This window comes from Fukomys damarensis, unplaced genomic scaffold (assembly GCF_012274545.1).
Source record: "Fukomys damarensis isolate Sample0158 unplaced genomic scaffold, DMR_v1.0_HiC HiC_scaffold_11, whole genome shotgun sequence".
NCBI lineage: Eukaryota > Metazoa > Chordata > Mammalia > Rodentia > Bathyergidae > Fukomys > Fukomys damarensis.
This window is the reverse complement of record NW_022900923.1, coordinates 6,340,917-6,358,950: the sequence shown is the minus strand read 5'-3', so window position 1 is coordinate 6,358,950 and position 18,034 is coordinate 6,340,917. Positions and strand designations below refer to the sequence as shown.

At 43.6% G+C, this 18,034-nt stretch overlaps 1 protein-coding gene and 1 pseudogene across 3 annotated transcripts in view; both read left to right on the top strand.

Annotated features, from left to right (window-relative positions):
* Positions 1 to 18,034, top strand: part of Kcnk2 (potassium two pore domain channel subfamily K member 2) — a 173,750-nt gene that overhangs the window by 143,534 nt on the left and 12,182 nt on the right. The window lies entirely within an intron of this gene.
* On the top strand, positions 1,368 to 1,496 carry LOC117285630 (annotated as a pseudogene).

Genomic DNA, 18,034 nt, shown 5'->3' with positions numbered 1-18,034 from the left:
CTTGCTTTAATGAATTGGCTTAATATGCAGAAAACACCTTTCAGCTGTGTGAAACAGCCTTGAAAGGCCTGTCCCCGAACAAGTCCTCCTACCCTGGAGGGACCAGGAATGCGGAGGAACACTATTCTCTTCATCACATTTCCTGGTGGCAGCTTAGGTTTCTTCTGAGCTTCACTCGGGGCAACAATGACTGTTTCAGGACTTGAAGACTCTTTATCTTGGCCAGAAATAAGCAGTTACAGGACAGGTGCAGGCTGGGTCCTGGAAATTTTACAGTAGAGCACTTTATCGTTTCTTATAGCAGTGCTCTTAATATGAGAAGTTTATATGCTTTTATAAAAATTAGACTTTATTCGGAAAGCCTCGGGGAGCCATGGACAGATTTTAAGCAAGTGGAAGGAATTCTTTTGGCAACCGTGGCAAAGACAGAGAGAAGCAAACAGAGCTGGATACAGATAAATCAGTTGGGAGAGACAGAGGAGAAAGTGTGGATTTAAAAAACATTTTCAGAAAAAGCCAGGCATGGTGGCACATGCCTGTAATCCCAGCATTTAGGAGGCTGAGGCAGGAGGATCGCTGTGAGTTCAAGACCAGCCTGGGCTACATAGTGAGTTCCAGGTCAGTCTCAATTACATAGTGAGACCCTGTCTCAAAAAAACCAAAAAGAAAAAAAAAAAACATTTTCAGGGCAGAAAAAAAAAATAGAATTTAGTAATTCCTAATCTGAGGGCATAAAAGAGAAAGAATGCCATCTGAGATTCTAACCTTGGGTAAGATTACCCAACACAGGAAAGAACACAGGAAAAGGGCAGGGGGAGCAGTGGCTGCCCCAAGCCTTGGTGCTGGTGGGCAGGCGGCAGTGGGCATGGTGTGTGACGGGCGGCAGGCTGTGGACTACATTGAGTCAGTGGCGGGGAAGGGAGAACCGTAGGCATAGAGATCCGGTGGGAATTAGAGTCCTGTGATGTCTAATCCATTCCTGAGTCCTTCTTTCCGTTCATTCAGAAAGTGTGGACCAGGCGCTTGCAGTATGATGAATGCTGTCTTCAGTTCGAGGCCAACTCCTTATCAGGAGGATTCCATCGCTAGCACCTTTCCTTCCTGATATTTTAATGTTGAGACTTTTCTTCTTCGAGGGATGGAAAAAGTTTGGAATAAGAAGGCATTTACTGTTTGATTGGAGAATAATTTTATAATAACCTGCCATTATTTTTTCTTTCTTTTCACACTGGACCGGTCCCTTCTTCCCTCTCTGCTTTTTATCTTCAGACCAAATATATATTGCGTATGACATTTACTTCTAACATTGAAAGGAAAGGGAAATACTGTTAGTGATAATCTTTTTCTTAATGTTAATTGTTTGTTGTATCGCTTCTCGGCCTTTTGGCTAAGATCAAGTGTAGCATCTGTTCTTATCAGTTTAATGTTATTGTTTGTTGTCATTTTAACTTATTGAGATAAATAAAGTAGCTAAAACGGACTGAAGTGGAACTATAAACATAGCATACAGTGATTATAAAACTTCTAAGCTTTATATTTTGATGCATATGACGATTTGACCACAGGGTAAGAGTAAAATAAAATAGAGGCAGATTGGAGCCCAGTGGCTGTCAGCACTAAGGCCCTCAGTAGGGCCTTTCTCTGTCCCACGGGCGTAGGTGCCCCTCTCTGCTTTGGGGGTGTCAGTGCAGTCTGGCACCAACTGCCCTCTGCGGGCCTGTTGCCTCTGGCTTCCTGTTGAAGAGACAGTTTCCGCTCTTGCCAGTCTGGGGCTTGTCTCAGCAGGTGATCATTCAGCTGGTAAATGAACATCTGGAAAGGAGAATAAAAAGGAAAGAGCAAATAACAATAAAGGGCAATAAAGCATTGAGAGGCGACTTGCTGAAGGTTGTTCCCAGTTAGCCTCGACTCAGGGACCAGCCCAGATGGCCCTGCCTTGTCCACCATGCCAGGCCGTCTCTAAGTGCTCCTGGTGGCCATGCAGCTCCGTCTCTCCCTCTCCCCCCGCTTTAGAAATAAGGTCCCAAACCTGAAGTGTTTTGTGCTGTGTAACTACAGAGAACAGTGTGCGAAGTTTACTTTGTTCAGTAATTGTGCAATGGTCCGACATCATACTAAATGGTCAAACACTGAAATGCTTCCTGCTAAATCAGGAACATGACAAGGACACCCACTATCATCACTCCTGTTCAGTGTAGTTCTGGAAACATTAGCCACAGCAATTAGACAAGAGAAAGAAATGAAAGGAGCAAAGATAGGGAATGAAAAAGTTAAATTGTCATTATTGGCAGATGACAGGATACTCTACATAGAAGACCCCAAGAACTCCACCAAAAGTCTTCTAGACTTAATAACCAAATTCAGTAGAGTAGCCAGATACAAGGAAAACACACAAAAACCAATGGCCTTCCTGTCCACAAATAACAGGCTCCCTGAGAGGAACTGGAGAAACAGCTCCTGTCACAGTATCACCCCCAAAATTGAAATACCTAGGAACCAACCTACAAAAGAAATCAAAGACCTCTACTCTGAAAATTACAGCACTCTGAAAGAAAAAAGAGATCTAAGAGGGTATCAGAAAATAAATGAGCAAATCTTGAAATCGAAAGCTTTAGCACACTTTTAAGTGAATGGAAATGATTTGTGAGCATCCTGAAAAATGCACAGGCTTTGGGGAGCATAGATCTGAGCTTTAATGCTAACGCAACGATTTAATAGCTCTGCGTATGTCACCCAGACACCTCATCGCTCGGGGGTCTCCCTTCACCTGCAAAAGAGGGTGTGGCACCTCCTCTGCGGGTGTGTAAAGGTGCATGGGAAAAGTGTGTGTGGTGGCTGAGTGCTTACTAAGTCCTGGGTCTTTTCCTCCGTGATTCTGAAGAGATTCGTGTCAAGTGCTTACCTCCAATAAAACTACTGTGTATCCTATGTTGTTCTTGATCAAGCATGAAAATACTGAATGTGTATTTGTCTAAACATTTTGTCTGGTTGAAATAACTGCGTACAAAAGAAAAGATAAAACATTGAGAAAATGTATATTGCTAGCGTTCAGTTACAAAATCATAGTGCAGAAGAATGTCTGGAAAAAATGAGTATAGAGTTTCACATCTGCTAGATCTTCTGTGGACCCGAAGACAAATTTCTACATTAAATATTCCCTAAATCCACTTGCAATAGTATTGTCTTAATTCCCTTCTTGAATTACGCCCTCAGCTTCTCTGGTGTCCTGTGTCGCAACTGTCATAGAGGCCCTACAAATTCCTCCCGTTATTAAACCAAGTAACTGAATTATTATCTTAAAAAGCATTTAGGAGATTCCTATTTTTTTTTAGATTTTAGATTGGACTGTTATTATTCATAAATTGTGCCTTCTGGAGCAAAACTCCAGGTATTTCAAAGTATATCATCTGGTAATAGAAATGCAGGCTAATTTTTCCTATTTGTTTGTACATAATAGGAAAATAAGCTAATCGCATTTGCCTCAAAGCACTTCGGAAATAATTTCATTTTCTGTAGTTAGAAATCACATTATGGGGATTTAGTGCACCAAGATCTAATGGCCTCTATCTCCTTTGGTTGTTTTGAAACTATTGCCTGTTCCAAGATTTTGTATTAGGAAAAATGGTTGCCCATGAACTTTACCTTTGAAATTTCTCTTGTATTTTCTTTGTCAAGACAAAGTACTGTGCTTACTTATATTTGGAGCTAAAACCAGTCAGCTTTATGAAGAAAATCAAATTATGTTTGCTGAGAACACAGGCACATGTTTTCAAAGATGGACCAACGAATGAATTTTTTTAGGTCCCTTTCTACATGACTGTTTCTAAAGAAATACTGGTTTGTTTATGGCTGCTTGGGACTGAGAGTAGGAAGGACTCTTTGAAGTCTGATCACAATAATTTGGTCCACTTTTGCACTGAAGTGTGATGATTTGTTTAGTGCTCATGGGTGGGGCCCTAATTTTAGAGTGAGCTTAGTGCTTCCCATTTCAGAGTTGGATTGAACCAAAAGAACAGCTTCTGGTTATGTGCATGCATGTGTGTGTGTGTGTGTGTGTGTGTGTGTGTGTGTGTGTGTACATGCACATTTACACACACATGCACACACCCTGGCTCTCTCATTTCGGAACAGGGAAGATGCCTGTTCTTCCTACAGGAAAAGCAGTGGGCATCAGTAGCGCTCACGAACTACTACCATTTGTCTCCCCTTCCAAGAGCATTTCCGCTTCCTGTGATGGCTGGGAGACACATAAAACATCTGGGCCCTGAGCTGTGGGTGGGATTGACGTGAGCAAACAGGAGGAATCTTCAGTTACTCCCAGTCTTGCAAGGTCTGCCTTGCCTCTGGCACGGTCACCACAGGAGGCACTGCCCTCTGTGTCCGCCCCATCCCAGAGCAATCGGTGAGCAGAGCTCCGGCTGCTGGGCGGGGGGCAGGCAGACAACCACCTTCTGCTACCTTGGGCCACTGAGATGAAGGAGTGTTTCTCCTGTGTTACACCATCTGCTATCCTGTCAAATTCAGTGGGAGACTGAACACTGATTTCCCAATTCAAGGAAGACAATAGGAGATTTAAACAATAGGAGATTTAAATTTCACATGTCCTACTCTATTAATAATATAATCCAACAAAAGAGTTAAAATAATAATCCTAATCTGGGATATTTAAACTGTAGGTGTCACATTCAGGGTCAGTGAGTCTTATACTAGTTTCCAGATTTCAGTGCATTATCTGAATTTAATGTATTTAGAGTTTACTAGTGGTTTTATCACAAGAGAAGCATCAAAGTAATACTTGAAACAAAAGTATTTTAAATAAAAGTAAAGTGCTTTTTAAGGAAGCTAAGGACGAACTTTAAATAGTGTGACCAGACGTTCCTGTTACTATAAAAAGGCAGCTTCTGCTCACAGCCTTTCTGTATCTAGGGCTGTGTTTCTGTGCATTTGTTCAGGATTGCATCGAGGGACACAGAATCTGCTTTATATGTAGACTTTCCTCTTACCGAGCTACATCCCTAGTTGTTTTTATTGTTGAATTTTGAGACAGGATCTTCCACTGTTACTAAGTTGCCCAGGCTTGGCTTTAACTTGTGATCCTCCTGCCACCGCCTCCCAGAATGCAGGGATGAAAGGTGTGCTCCACCGTGCCTGGCTTATATGTAAACTTTCTATGGGAAGAAATCTTGAACCGAAGTTAGGTCTTAGAACACCAAGGCATAATATTAAAGTAAGATAAGTCACTATTAACTTTAAAATTTATTAGGTTGAATGTACAGTATTGTTGATAAATATAAGTTCAGTTTAGGGACACAGATCAGCAGGGCAGGAGAATTGCTTTTCCCACTTTGAAACCATGGTTTCAGCATGCAGACCTTGTCATATAAGTGTGAATTCATCGCAGTACAAGACAGTCTTGAGTAAAGAGAAACAAGAATCAGTTTCACATGATTCTACTTAACTGTTCTTAGACATTGTACTTCAAAGCTATATTTGCATGTGTTATAATTTTCTCATATAATGTATAAAGCAGATTATAGCCTATTCATTAAGCAAAGTCATATGCAGACATGCATTTGGGGTTTTGTTATTTTTTTAGTCTCTCCGAAACTATGAGCACTTAAATGTCTTCCAAGCAAAACCTTTTTATGAAATAGTGCGCTGGGTAGGCCAACAGTTACATCGGAGAATCTTACTAAGCAATGGAATCCATTGCAAAACTGGAAACTGTGGGTCTGAATATGATACTTTCCATGGGATTTCTCACAGGTGCCTGTGCCTGTCGTCTGTGTGGCCTCTTTACTTTCCTGGTGCTCCTGTGTCAGAAGCTGAAATCCTTCTTTTAGGGAGGGCATTATGATACCATCCAGTGGTACATTTCTGTGTGTGTGTTTGTACACACACACCCATGCATGTATCACATACACACAAATATATAGATACATACATGCACACACACATACACGTGCACATACTCTTGTCGTTTCTACTATACTTTGAGAATCTGTCTGTTTGGACAGATGTTTGCCTAAATATAAGTTCCATTTAGTGAGTACTATTGTGTGTTCAGTACACGTTTCTGAATTATTAGACGAGAGAGCAGGGACACAGATCAGCAGGGCAGGAGAGGAATTGCTTTTCCCACTTTGAAGTCACGGCTTTGGCATGCAGACCTTGTCATAAGTGTGAATTCACCGCAGGACAAGACAGTCTGAGTAAAGAGAAACAAGGGTTTCTGCATGGCAGGCAGGGACCATTATGTCACCCAGAGGAGGCACAGGCACACCGACTTCATTCCTCAAGTATTTGCTGATTTGTGTATATTTTGATGGCCCATGGTACATTGGACTTGGGCCGAGGAGCACTTGATAAAACTTTTAAGAAGTCTTAACATTCACCCTGAAGGAGAAGTGTATTGGCCAGTGAGGCCCGGCTGTATCTACTGCTAATTAGTACAGGGTGGGTGCTCTATGGTGTTTAGTGTGCAGTGGTCTGCAGAAATGGGAATTGCTAGGTCTGATTGAGTGCAACGGGGGCGATTGCATAGAGGAAATGACTCCCTGACTTCTCTCTCACACCTGTTTTATATTCAGCCTGTCAATGGTCCCATAGCATGGATCTGAAAAGGCACCAGGAATCCAGCCCTGCCCACCATTAGCTCTGCTGGGATTGTACCAGGCGCTTCCAAACTTGTCCCCCTGCTGTCGCCCTGCTCTGGCTTGAGTTTCTTCTCGTCCGAGCTGCCTGAGTCATCCTCTGAAGCGGGAATCCTGTCAGGTCCCTTCTCCACCTAGAAGCTTCCCAGGGTGCCCTTGGCCCTCAGAGTGCGGGCTGGAGTCCGTGAAGCGCTGGAACAACACGGGTTCTGTAGGGTGCAGCCGCTGTGCTCGGGCCTCCTCTCTGCCCTCCCCTTGCTCGGCCACTTGGGCCCCGCTCTCTGCCTCCTGCTTCTCCCACACACGGGCCACGCACTGCCCGAGCCTCCTGCCAGCAAGAGCTTCCTGCCATCCTCAGGTCTTTTCATCGCTCACCGTTTTGCCAACAGGAGCTGTTTAAAGTTGACGCTTCTCTACCTCCAGCTCCGGACTTTCCTGCACCAAAATCTAGCACCTTATGTGGCCCATTCTGTTCCTTTGCAACATATTCTTCTTTACTGCCCCTTCCTAGCGGTGTTATTCAGAAGGGAAGGAATTTCTGCCACTGTGCCTTACAAACACCAAGTGGAAAAGTGCTTGGTATACAGTGGACCTTTGACTTAAGACAGATTTCATTCCCTAGGGCTGGTTGTAACTCAGGTTGGTCAGTGACGGCTTCGGCTCCTCTCCACGGCCTTCAGAGTCTCTCTCCCGTACACGGGCGATCTCAGTGTCCCAAGAGAGACGCTGGCCCAGGCTTTCTCGGTTCACCCCACTCAGGAAAGGGGGCTGTCGGGCTCCTTCCAGACTCTTTAAGGGCTAAAGCTGTATCTGACACCATCTGGAAGGCTAAGCGGCCAGCATTCAGGTCGTAACTCAAGACTCTGGTCATAAGTTAAAACTGAAAGTCTGGTGTAACCCAAGTAGTTCATACGTCAGGCCGGTCGTAACTTGAGTGCCCACTCTAATGGGTGCTCGGATGTTTGTTGGGGCGAATGCACAAACAAGTAAGGACATGAGCTGATTCAGTTCAGCAGAAGCGGGAGAATTCCAGTTCAGAAAATCTGGGTCAGTCTGAAAGGCCGTGGCACGTGTGGCCCAGCTGGCTGTTTGTTATTATTGAAAGTTCTAAAATATTCGACATCACTGACAGAAATAACGCGAGGTTTCCATGCTTGTTTTCATTGTTAGCGTATCTTATACCTCAGCGATAAAGGTGGAAGGGGTGAATTTCCTTCTCTGTCAAGTCAGAAATAAAGTTTTAATTTTGTTTATTTGGGTTTATGTGGGTGGTTTTTGTGATCCTACTATGGCTTATAGATCCATATTAATGTGATTAATATTTAAGGCCCGGTTAATTTTTATCATTGAGTAGTTTGGCATGTGAGCTATTTAAAATTTTCACCAGGGTAAAAAAAATTTCACATTTCAGTTTTTAAAATCTGAGCAAGGACTGTAAAGTGCAGTCAAAGTTGGAGACACTGAGTCGGATGCTGGATGAGTAGTCTTTGTTCCTGAGCGGTTTTGTGACAGGAAGACTCTTTGCAGTTTTAAAATCTTTATTAAGTTTATTGCTGTATTTTAGGTCTACAGTACAGTTGCATTCATCTTTGGGATCTTGTACCTTTACAGGACATATCTTGGTTCTTATTTTTACCCCTTGTCCCTGCCCTCCCTTCAGCCCCTCCACCCTTACCTGTTTATAAAGACATTGTTTCCATTTTCTTCCTTTTCTCTTATTTTTTTCTTTCCCCTTTTTCCCTTTCCCGTACCTCTCCCACTTCCTCTACTCTTTTATACCTTTTCTTCGTATTACACATTATCAATTTTACGTTTTCATCCTGATTTACACTGTTAGTTTTTGACACGAGAGAAACTATTCGGTATTTACATGTGTGTCTTATTAATTTCACTTAAGAGTATAGCCTCAGTTATATCCACTTTGCTATAAATATCTCTGGTTTCTCGTTCTTTGTGGATGAGTAGTATTCCATTTTGTTATCTATATATATATATGTATATTAGTTGATGGGCAATTGGGCTGTTTCCAAGTTTTAGCTATTACAAATTGTGCCGCTATAAACATGTGTAAGCACATATCACTGTGGTATAATTCTTCTTAATTCTTTTGGGAAGATACCCAGCAGAGGAATAGCTGGGTCAAATGGGACCTCTAAACCTAGTTCTTTGAGGTATCTCCATCTTGATTTCCACAATCTTTGCACCAGTCTGCACTCCCACCAACAATGAAGAAGGGTTCCTTTCTCCCCACAACCCCACCAATGTCTGTTATTGGTGGATTTCATGATAGCAGCCATTCTTTCTGGGGTGAGGTGGAGTCCCAGTGTTGTTTTCATCTGCATCTGTTGAATGACCACTGATGTTGAACATTTTTTCATATGTTTATTTACTGCTTTTACTTCTTTGTCTGAGAAATGTCTGTTCATTTCAGATGCCCATTTTTGAATCTGGTCTTTCTTTTGGGGAACCTGATTTTTTTGAGTTCTTTATATATTCTAGATAGTAGGCCTTTGTCTGAGAACAGCTGATGAAAATGGGCATTGTTGACACTGTGGTGTGCTTTGGGCATGGTGCATCGGAGACGAAGTGGCACTGAGCTGCGAGGACTTTGGAGAAGGTCGCCCGGGGCAGCAGGTCCTCCTGTCCCTCCTCCCACAGTGTCACACACTGAGAGGTCCTAGGAGCCCTGCGACTGTCTCTTGCACTTAAATGTTAATCTAGGTATTAGTGAGAACGTGTAGAGCAAAGTTTGTGGATTTTGTCGTTTGAGAAGGGAACATTTTGGGATGCTTCTGCTCCACTGGAATAAACAAGTTCATGGCTTAGAGACACCATACAGCTGAAAGGGCATCAAAATGGAAACACACTGTGTAGTTTCTATTCTACAATAGACACCTGGCTACGGGGGCTGCCCACGTGCTCCCTGCAGCTTTCATGGGTCGTGGGGAGCGTGATGCTGTTGCTAGTGATTTTTTGAAGGGAACCTAATTAAAAATTACCAAGTTAGAGCCTGCCTCACTTTCAATAAGTGGATTAAACCTTACAAAGACTTTACAAGTGCTTTCAGCCATGAAATTATTAGGAATGATTGGCTGAACTGGGTCTCATGATACATTGCCTACTTAAGGAATATAAGTACATGACATCCACAGATGGCTTTATTTTACATTTGCTAACATTCGCAGGCATTTTGTCTCCACAAGGTGACCGTATATGTGTGGGTTGTCCCCTGTTGGGGAAATGGCAGTTTGAAGAAATTTTTAAGCTAGAGAAAAAGTGAATTGGTTAACCCTCTCCTCTTTCCCCTTTCCCTGGAACTTTTCACCATGTATTATGCACACTGCATGAGCAACCAGCTGTCACATCCAAAAGAAAAGCGGATGAGAAGGCTGGCGAGAGGGGACTCGAGTCGGCAGAGCCTTTGAGAGCTTTATGATTAAGCCCCAAAGATGTTAAAATCAGACACAAGCACCAGGCGTGTCTCATTCCACCCTCCTGGTGCAGTGGTTTCATGGGAGAGAGAACGGAGCGGGGTTTATTTTCAAATAACATAAGGTAGCACTGGTAGAGTCCCGAAGAGGCACTGGATTGATTGTTTCTTCTCTGGCCTCTCACCTTCCTGAGTTCCTTGCCCCTTCCATACTGGATATAGCGTAGACTTCATAAAACAACCAGAATGAGTTCGAACAGAAGCCCATTATAAATAACACAGCTCTGTCTCAGTTTCGTGGGTACAGGCAAAAATAGGTCAAACCGTGTTCTCTGAAGCACGGAGCGGTAGCCTAAGTGCTCTCTGCCAGAGTGAGCCTGCCGCAGGCGCCAGCAGTGGGAGTCAGAGGTCCTGTACTTTCCGTCTCAGGGGTCCCTATCTTGTGATCACCCAGACTGGATGCTTTAGACAGCTGTGGTGGCCTCAGGCCAGTGTGTGCCCATCCCTCTGCTTCCAGAACTGTTTAGAAACATCTCCTCTAAAGGATGAAGGGTGGAAAAGATGAAGCAGTAAATACTGCAGCTCTTCGTCTCGCACTCCGGATGGAAAGCTCGATGCAGCTTCCCCTGAAGTCTGACCGCAGGAGCCCTCTCGGTGTGGGTGTGGCTTCAGAGACAGGCCCCTCACACCCCAGCTCGGCTGCGTGGCCCCCTCTTTCAGGGCGAGAGTCCGTCCCATCCACCGTATCTCCGTGGCCTCTGGCTTTATTTTTTGTCTTTTCTCCTTCTGGTTTCTTGGGCAGCCCGAGTGAAGCTCTGTGAGCTGCGCGTCTGCAGAGCCGATCTGATGGGGCTCTGATTAGGCCGGGAGCGCAGCCCTGAGCTCCCCTCAGCCTCACCAGACCCTGCGCTGTCTGACCCTCTTACTACTTTTTCTGTGGAACGGGGGGGGGGACATTTCTGCCTCTCCAAAAATACATGAGCATTTTTACTTTTTATTTGTGCTCATGATTATTCCTGAAAGTTTTTCTGCACATTCATAAAAAAGAAAAGTGTGATTCATTGTAATTTCAATTAAAAGTGGCAATGAAAAGGTGCTCTATGGACAGATGCTTCATAAAATAATCGAAAGGATACAATAGGGCAAGGATTTAGCTCAGTGGTTCCACCACCTGCTTCCCAAGTGCAAGGTCCTGAGTTCGATCCCCAGTATCAAGAAAAAGGGGGGAGAGATACAATATATATTAATATTATATAACAACACATATAAAACGCTACAATATAAATTATCATATGTAATACTTTACATAAAATTAAAATAAGAATGTAATAATATACAGCATATTATTATACTAATTTCATTATGTATAACACTGCACATAATATTTCACATTACTACGTATACTAGAGTATATTAAATATCTTACTTGCAGTAGAAATTCATTTCAAAGCACTACTGGAAACCACATACATGTTTAAAATTTTCTAGTAGCTTCTGTTAATAAGGATAACAGGTGAGATTTGTTTTAATATTATATTTTATTTAGCACACTGCACCTAAACTGTTATTTTTATGTGCACATATTGAATGATGTAAAAACAGTGAGTAAGCTGTGTCACGTGTTCAGGAGTTCTCAGAGCCTAGCATGTGGTGCTCACAGAGTTGGCTCCCGAGTGGCTGCGTCGGGAGGTCCTGGGTGGGGGACGGCACAGCAGGAGACTGAGCCCAGAATCACCGCCTTCCAACAGAGCTCCTCCTTCTGGGCTCGTGACGCCGGTTGTGGTTGTTCCCCTACAAATTTTATTGTGCTGGATTAACATTATGCACGGAGTTAGAGAGAGAAGTGAGAGAGTGCAGTGCATGTACCCTCACCTCACCGACCGTTCCCGAGCAGAGGCAGTGTTTGAGGACCGCCCCTCGGCTTCCTACCTCGATTGCTGCCTCTGAACTTCATCCAGCTGTCAAAGTAAGCAGCTGCGTGCGGACCACGAAGGATTTCCGAGAGTGTCATGCACCCGCAGCCAGGCAGTTGTACGCAGCAGAGTGCACTTTTAAGAGAAATTCTGGAAGCAATAGCTCCTTTGGAAAAGAAATAAGAAAGGGCCGGGGATTTAGCTCAGTGGTGCCACTGCCTGCCTCGCAAGTACAAGGACCCAAGTTTGATCCCCGGTACAAAAAAAAAAAAAAAAAAAAAAAAAAAAAAAGAAAAGAAAGAAGTAAGAAAAATAATTTTACTTTATCTGCTTGGGCCATATGGATATTTTTGTGTCATTCCATCAAGCAAGATTTGTATATGACAAAGCTACTTTTACACCAATGAAGCCTATTTTCAGAGATAAATGCATTAACTTCTAAAAACAATGACAAAGAACAAAATGAAGACGTGTTCTCTTCTCACTTCTTATTATTCATTTCTTGTTTCCTTTTCACACTCTTAAACTCTCCAGCTGCTCATCTATAGCTTACACTTGCCCTGTTCTGGAAATGCACTTGATCAGAGACTGATGTGGCCAGGAAAGCAGAAATAAACATTTCCTCTTGACTTTCAGAGAAAAATAGAATATGTATCCAGCACTAGAATAGAATAGAATAGAATAGAATAATTCTATTCTAGAATAGAATTACCGACACACTTACATACAGTGGATACAAGCTATTGAATGTCTTCAGAGTTTAAGATCATCCTGTTTAGTTCATCTGTTGGCCTGGATTTGTGAGCATCGGTTCATTTGAGTTACGCATTATTATAGATGTAGGATAGCTTTAATTTACGCAAACGCCATTAACTTTAATAGCGTGATTCAGGCTTTGCATCTCTGATATTTATATTTCAGGCTCTGAGATGGGTGCTGGAGACTAAAAGGTAGATAAGACCCAGTCTTGACCTTCACGGGCCCGGATCGAACAGGAGATGTAGTAGACCCAAACCTGTAGCCAAGGCACCATGCTTGTTAGAAGTCTGTGTGCAGGAACATTGGAGTCAAGGGCAAATCTGGAGGCCCTGGGAGACTAGAGCTGGGGCTGCATGGGGAATCGTTGGGATCCTGAAGGAGGGGCTGAAAGGAGACCAGGTGACAGAGGCACTGATGAACCAGGGATCACTAGGACTCCCTGCTGTGAGTGTAGGGTGAGCCAACTCAAGAGACGAGAGGTCAGAAGTCAGGTCTGTGGTGTAAGCACGCAAACGAACAGCAGCCCAGCGTAGGACGCCGAGAACCCCAGCAGGAAGAGCTTGGTGGGGCTGTGGCGTTAAGGAGTGACTCCTGTGGAGATGCGGACGTGGTGGCGGTGGTGGAGTACTGCGAAGCAGGCTGCCTCACAGTGCAACCCCAGCTCCTGTCGCACACCGACGTCGCCCAGCGGGGCCCTGGTCCAACACCCCTACTGTCCTGCGCTGAAGCTCCAGCCCATAGTAAATGGCACCAGTGTGCATACAGCAGCTCTGGCCCAGATCCTTTCAGACATTCGCCACACTTTCCTCTTCCTCTCCTGCACGGCCTGTGCATCCTGAGTTCTAGTGGAGCCAAGATCAAAGCACGCAGTGACACTTCCGTCCGGGCTCTGTGCCTTCACCTCGACGTGTGCCCGTGACTGCCGACTTCGCCTGCCCGAGCCACTCCAGCAGGGTCTGGAGTACTCAAGCTGCTGCCCTCTCCCCTCCCATCGGCCCTTTTCTTTTCTCCAGTGGTCTCCAGTTTTTCTTGTGAGTCCTATTTAGTGCTTTGCATGTGCCTCTACTCTGCGTGTATGTGGAGACACTTACAATTCACGCACACGCGCTCCTCTGTTCCCACGCTAGAATGTTAGTGTATACTGAAGACGTGTGCACAAACACCCATGTTAAGAGGTGGTTGGGAAATAGTCTTTATGTGTTTTCATTGTATTTATTTATAATGCAGACTATTTTGCTCTCACTAAACATCATAGCAGTGTGGTATGTAGACTTCATGTTTTTAAATTTAGATTTAACCCTCTGTTGTAGGAAGTCATAATTCTTAATGTGTGTTGTGTCTGGGAAAGGTGGCACAGGGAGACACAGACATCCGGAGACAGCGGTGCGCCTGTGGTTTTGCCTGCTTCACATCATCTGCATGTGCGATTTGGCAGACAGCATCCTCTCTCTGTGGGTACTAATGAGTCGGCCAGCCCCTCATCACACCCTAGATTCACTTGGCAACTCGGACATGCACTTTATTAAGCACTTACAATCTGTCTGTAATATGCTGGGCAGTTCGGATGAGGCACAGTGAAACTTGTAAAATATGTTGCTCTGAACATTTTCTCATGGAAAATGAAGGCTACGCTGATGGGCATCGGTGTTAAATTTACTTTTCACGGCAGGGGATCAGAAACTGCAAGAGTTGATCCTCTCTCCCAGGAAAAAAAGTCCACAAATCTTAATTGCTCTGTCCACTTGTGAGATGCCCACGTGTCTCAGTCAGGCACAGGCTAAGGTGCCAAAAGACTTACATTTTCTTAACTCTGGCAAAGGAGAAGGAGAAGGAGATGAAGGGAGAAAGAGGGAGAAGAAGAAGAAATTTAACGTAGGGAATAAAGAAACGAGCCCATAGTTTGTTTGCGTTAAATAAGGCGGCCAGAGTGGATTGGCAGAGAAACTGTGCTCGTTGCTTCCCAACCCTTCAGATACCTGATGAAGATCTAGAACACTGGCCTTCGCCTCTGTCGCCTGTGAACTCCCTGGTATATTTTGAAAATGCAGGCCTGTTTGTTTGCACTTTTAATTTAAAAGCTTAAATTCTCCTTTTTGCATAAAAGGTTGCAAAGGATATGAAAAGGATCAGTGCAATTTAAATGTTGACGTTTAACCACGATAACCTCTTCTTGATGTATCAATAAAATATAAATATCACAACCAAGTAAAACCCAGTATAGGTCTAAGTAACACAAGAAAAAAAAAAAAAGCTCTTCGCATTGTCTCTTGTCAGATGCATGTGATTTCAATGTATGTGGTGAATTAGGAGCTAGCTAGATTCCGTGAAGTCCTCTTGCCCCTGTGTTGTTCATACGTATTTAGTATTTCCATCGCGAGGTTCTCCATCATTTCTCATTGATGGAGCAGACTCACAGAGGCCTACTCTTATTCCCGGTCATAATCGTTTGTTCCGATCCTCTGCCGTGTGGGGTTTGGTCAGGGGAGCCCTCTGTCCTCGGGGATTCCTCGGCCTATTCTCAGAAGTGTTCCTGACACTCTGGCACAGCTTGATGTTCTAAATGCCTGTTTCTGCTCCCCCAGCCCTGGAATCGTCCCTTTCTCCAAGCAGCCGTGGTTCTCTGAGTGGATGAGGGATCACGGTATCCGAGACAAAGATCTGGGTGCCGGTTGTCAGAGCGCCTTTCTCACCTGCAGTAAAACCCGGATTCCTGTGATCCTGTGTTACTCAGCTAGTCGTTTGTTGTGTCTGATCTTGAATTGTTGCTGCTGCCACTGCCTGCAACCCACAGGGAAGACCCCGTGGTCCCCGCACCAGCTGATCGCCCCCTCTCATGGGTACCCTGGCCCCTCACCAGGCAGAGCACCCCCACCCCGTGGATGCCCCTGGGCTCATGGGCCCGGTGTCCCCTGGGGAGCACTGACCTCCACCCAGTTCTGACCAGCCTCTGTGTTGCTTCTGAGCTGGACCGGAAAGGAAGCAGCGCCATGCCTTAGGGAACTGGTCTCCTACCCCTGTCAGGAACATAAAACTTACTTTTGAAGTAAACAGTTATTTGTTGTGTTTTGAACAAACTTTGGAACAAACATCATAAAATGTTTTGATTTCGTTGAATACCTGAATTATTTTTGACAGATGCCAGTAAGGCCCTAGCCCACCCCTCCATTCAATTATCACTTTGGATTCAGTGCTGTTCACACGCTTTGAGAACTTAATGAATGGATGGTCACCACTCCCCAGGGCAACCTGACCACTATCTGTGGACTCTTCACGTTGTCCTGACACAGATATCTGGTTACTGAACTCAATCATGTAATACCATATGACATGGTATTGAATGACATCTATTATTTTTTATGAATTTCAATACCCAATCTTTATAATACAGAAAATATTGGATATGTGAGGTGGGCTTTATAAAACAAATTGTTGAAGAAATCCAGTTCTAGGCTACTGGGGAGAATCTTATTTAAGGATGTTCAGTAATACAATGACACAAATAACCTGCCTTTAAAGTAGGTAAATGTTTGCTTTTACTCCCCTATCTCTTTATAACAGTGAACATATCTCGTACCTTGACATTTTTAGAAGAAAGATATTATATAAAATATTTTGATTTTAGGATTATTGCTTTTGTTGATGCTGTTTATATTAAAGAAGATGAAATGCTCTTGTACGTAGTCCTGATATAATTATGTCAATTGTCTGATATTAAGAAGCTAAGAAATTGCTAACTAAAAAAGTAGTTTAGGTCAAGGAGACTATGAATATCACATACACTTTTCTGAAAGCCCAGAGAAAAATATCACACACTATTCAATGCAAGACAATGTGACATTCAATTATTTTAGGTTTGCTTTTAACTTGGCTGGTAAAGAGAATAATTAAAATTGTTCCTTTTTAACAGTGCAGTTCAATGATAAAGTGAAATGTCAATACTGCAGAAAATGAACAAATGATAATTACTAGGAATTACAGTCTAGGCAGCCTTGGAAAATGGGATGTAAAGTAGGGCCTCAAATCAGTTTTACCAATTTAACCTGAAGGATGTTCTCATCTCAGCCAGCTGCTTTTAATATTTAACTTTCCTCAAGGCATTAAGGAAGATTAGCATCTAACTGAGCACTGGGAGAAGTAAATTAAAACTCACTATCAGGAGGGACAGGAAAAAAGTGTGGTCAGAGACAAGGAAGACCTTTTTAAGTTGACCCCTGATGGAGAAAATTACCAAATTGTTAGCTCCAAATCTTAAAGGTTCATCTTTCTCCAGATTCCTTTGAGGACATTTGTAGGGAAAGTTCTCTTTATGTTACTCTGCCCGTAGTGAACGCGGGGTTAATAGCTGAACATATATAGGATTCTTAATTTTTTTAAAAAAGAAAAACCAAAGCTTACAGGTATCACTGATACTAGAGTGCCCTGTTGGTAACTGGAAAAGCCTCACTGGGCTTCAGATGGAAACTTCATTGTAATTTCAAGGATTACTCGAGACAGAAAAGCCACTAGGGTGAAAATGCTGGTAAGGCAGGGTAAGCCCAGCAGGGAGGAATTGAGTGGGACAAGATTGTAGGATTGCAAAACAAAACAAAAGATAAGAAATAAAAGGTGGGGCTGGATGGCAGAGGGTGGTTGCTGTTGGCATGGAAGGGCGGCGAGCGAGGGAGGCAGGGGAGTTGCTCTCTGACCTGCAGCCTGGGCAGCGTAGCCTTTGCTGGCTTCCAAATGACATCACAGCTTTCGATCTACAGCAGCTGGCTGCAAACAATTGCAATAACGTCTTGAGGACACTCATCTTTCAGAGATCGACCATTGGGAATTATTACCAAACTGAGAAGTTTTTACTCTGTTCTTCCTGACCAGAAACCAAACTTCTACTAAGTGTTGCGGAGTTTCAAAGCTCACAGGTAGGCAGAGGGTCACGCGAGTGATAAACAGAAGCACACAGGACCAGATTTCCAGGGTAGTCCACAAGCTCATGAGGCCAAAGACCCGTTCAGAAGAATGAAGTTTTGGACTGGAGGTCAGAATGAGAGATTGAGATAAATATTTGTTAAAGTTATTCTACATCTAGAGTTTCTCAAGTTCGTATAGATAAATGAAGTAGCAGTTCTAAAATATGAACAAAAGATGAAGCTTTGGGCAATTATCTGCGGAATTTTATAGGAAACAGGACTTGTATATGACCACATTGTTCAAAATTTGGGAGCCTTCAGCATCTCAGCTAATATCCCCAACAGTGGAGTTCCAGGGAGTGCCACTTGTGGGCAAACAGATTTTTA